Raw genomic sequence first — 3,191 nt, forward strand, 5'->3', positions numbered from 1 at the left:
CGCGCCCCGCCCCTTCCGGCGCCGGTCCCTAGCAACCGCGACGCGCCGGGGGCGGGGCTTCCGGAGCGGAGGCAGCGGCGGGGGGGGGGCGGGGAGCTCGGTTGCCAGGGAGACGCGCGGCGGCCCCGCCCCGCGAGCGTCACGGGGGGGGGTCTGCGCAGCCCGGCGGGGCCGGCGGCCATTTTGTCCGCCTGACGGGGAGGACTGGGGCGGCGGGCGGGGCTCGGGACCGGCCGCCGCGGCGGCCTACACTCTCGGTAGCCGTGCTGCGAGGGAGGAGTGGTGCGAAAGGTGCCTGGCGAGGCCGGGGCCCGGCGCAGGCCCCGAAGGGAAGGGTGGTATTCCCTTCGGGCCCCGCGCCAGGCCGTGGCCTTTCCCGCCCTTTTCCGTCCCCTTTCACACGCTGCGAGCCTGACAGGAGGGCCCTGAGATCTGCCCGTCCCTCTCGCCACAATCCGCTGTGCCCGGGGCCGTTTTGGTCTTAAGCCGCTGTGACCTGGGCCTGCCCCATTGTCGGAAAAAAAGTCCCTGGCAAACATCGTGAGTAAATGGAGGTTTGTGGAAGGTCATAGCGTGGCAAAACACGCCTAGATGTTTCCAGAATACCTAAAAAATCCCAGGGCGCTCACACCAAAGCTCAGGTTCCTGTTGGAGCACACCAGGTGTAAGAGGTCCATCACCATATGGCTGTAGGAATATCTTTTTTTGTATTGATACTGTTCTGAGGAAGTGTACGAATTTTCCTCCGAATTACCAACAACTGTACTTTGCAGTGAAAACTGGGTGAGAGAAGCAGTACCGTTACGGTATTAGTGTCTGTGTAGAGAAGCCTGATTTACACATACAAAATTCCTCCCGGTACGAGAGATTATGTTAAGGCACCTGACATATATTAAGGTTACTGACATTTTGTTATAGGCTCGATAGAAAACAATAAGGTGTTACATAACGAACTCCAGAGATTCGAAGAGTCTCTGAGGAAAAAATAAAGGTGAAATAAATTACTCATTCTGTAAGACAAATTACTTATTAAAAAATGGATCTGTCGAGACAGTAGCTGAAATAAGCAGTTTGCAGTGTGTTGGTGCACAGCAAATAACTCTGATACGAACCTGTATTCCCCAAGAACCTTAATTCCCCAAATAATCTGAATATAATAAATAAGCTCTATGATGTACCATATCATCCTGTGGTAATCAGCTTAGTTTCATGGATGCAACTACAAAGAAACAGGTAAATTTAATAATCAATATAACTGGAGCTATTAAATATTCTCTAGTTTTATGACAGCAGCCACAAAATGCAGCGCATCCTCCTTCGGTCACGTGGAGTGGAAATTTCCTGGCACCACAACACCTCTTGGCAGCAGAAGAGAGCATGGAGGAGCCTTCACAGCCTTCTTTCAACCAAGAAGGTATGTCTACTGTGACAGCTGGCAGCAAGTAAAGTGAACCTGAATCTTCTCCTTGCTATCAATCCTTTTTTCATCCCTGCATCCATCATACCTCAGGGCAAAGCTGAAAAAGTACCACTTTTTAAATGTATTATTAAATAATTCATTAAGGACAGAAACAGTTGTTTGGGTTTTTTTTACGTTAAGAGTCTTTTAGCTTAATTCAGCAGTCCTTAATCAAAGTTATAGTTCCATGGTATAAAAAGCTGTTGTTTTGCTGTCTCCCTGAAAATTACATCAACAGTATTGCATCACAGCTAATACTAGATGCTCTAGTTTTTGATATTAATGCGTCTCCACTGTGTAACATTATCGTCCCAACAAGGGAAGCCGGGGAGAATCTGAGAGCAGCTCACTAATGCTTACAATTTACTGTATTGGGAAATGCCGTAGCAGCATTGGTGTGCTATCTTTGTGACAGAAATCACTCCTACGATAACATTCGTGTACTTTATTTTAAGCTTGAGTCAGCTCACTGAATTAAGCAAGATTACCTGTATGTGCAAAATTAAGCCTGGTTTCGGCAGGGGAACTATTATTGATTTGAAGCAAAGTAAATACGAAAATTGAAATATCAGAACTGGTGAGTAGGACAAAGTCTTGGCAAGAAGTGATACTACTGAGGCTAATTTCCCTTTTACTATATTGTACTTTTGAGGCAATTTTCATTTAGCCTATTGCGTGTGTAAATGTAAACACCATCCTCGCAACACAGTCCTTGGCATGAGTTGGAAGATAAGCATTGCCATGTTCATTTTACAGATGAGTAAATCTCATGTACAGAGCTTAGAAGATGAGAGAAAAACATCCATGTTACAAGGAGGGTTATTACACATCGCACAAAAAGAAGTGGTTTGCCTAAGCATGTACACACACACACACACGAGCACTTTTCTACATTTAAAAACTTAGCCGCGCAAGTCTACAGACATCCCAGCTTCAGGCGGGGTGCTGTATCTGCGCCACTGTTCTGCTTCTCCTAGTGTTTACCTTTGCTCCCGCAGAGGTGAAATCATACTATAAATAGAGGGCAAAGTCCGCTCTCAAGCATTACCCGGTAAAGTCTCCTGTCTGACATGACAATAAAGTGTGGAGCAATAGAGGGGTTTAGTTCTTTAAAGCTCTTCGGTGGTAAACTGTGCTCTCTAGTGATGGGTGATCCTGACCGAATCTGTCACCACAGTGTTATCAACAGCACAAAAGAAAAACACTGGAAGTCCCATGACCTCGCTAAACCTTTTGGGCAAGAGGTCAGTAGGGTTTCAGTGGATGTCCCTCTCTTTAACCCCTCAGTAACTCTGCCCCGGCCGTGCTGCTGGGGCTTCTGCTTTCTGCCCCACACCTTTCTTCCTCAGGTACCCTTGGGACAGTTGGGAATGTGTCTCTCAGTTGCTTCCGCTAAGCTGAAAAAAATCAGAGGGCAGCCTGCGCCTCCCCATCCAGAAGCGAACAATACCCCAACATTTCCAGCGTTTTAAAGACCTTCTTTAAGTTACGAAGTACGTATTGAAGCCCGAAGGGATTCTCGCGCGGCACCGGCCTCTGCCACCAAAACCAAAACCACGCTGAAGCCCACAGCCAGCGTGGGCACCCCGGGTGCTGAAGAAAACGCGTGGCCCCCGCTTTCGGACAAGGGAAGCCCTTTGGAAAAAGGGTCCTCCGGCAGACGGGGCCCGCGGGGCCCGGCCGTGCCGCTCGGCAAACCCCACCGGTGGGAGCGCCAGCCTCGCGTGCCCCG

The 3,191-nt window shown here is 49.0% G+C and overlaps 1 long non-coding RNA gene across 1 annotated transcript; it reads left to right on the forward strand.

Annotated features, from left to right (window-relative positions):
* The first annotated feature begins 203 nt into the window (after window positions 1-203).
* On the forward strand, window positions 204-2,288 carry LOC104829379. The gene is made up of 3 exons (XR_774121.1): window positions 204-540; window positions 1,291-1,541; window positions 1,915-2,288. It is a non-coding gene; the product is annotated as an uncharacterized LOC104829379 (long non-coding RNA).
* Window positions 2,289-3,191: the final 903 nt, after the last annotated feature.

This window comes from Haliaeetus leucocephalus, unplaced genomic scaffold (assembly GCF_000737465.1).
Source record: "Haliaeetus leucocephalus isolate CR32 unplaced genomic scaffold, Haliaeetus_leucocephalus-4.0 Scaffold170, whole genome shotgun sequence".
NCBI lineage: Eukaryota > Metazoa > Chordata > Aves > Accipitriformes > Accipitridae > Haliaeetus > Haliaeetus leucocephalus.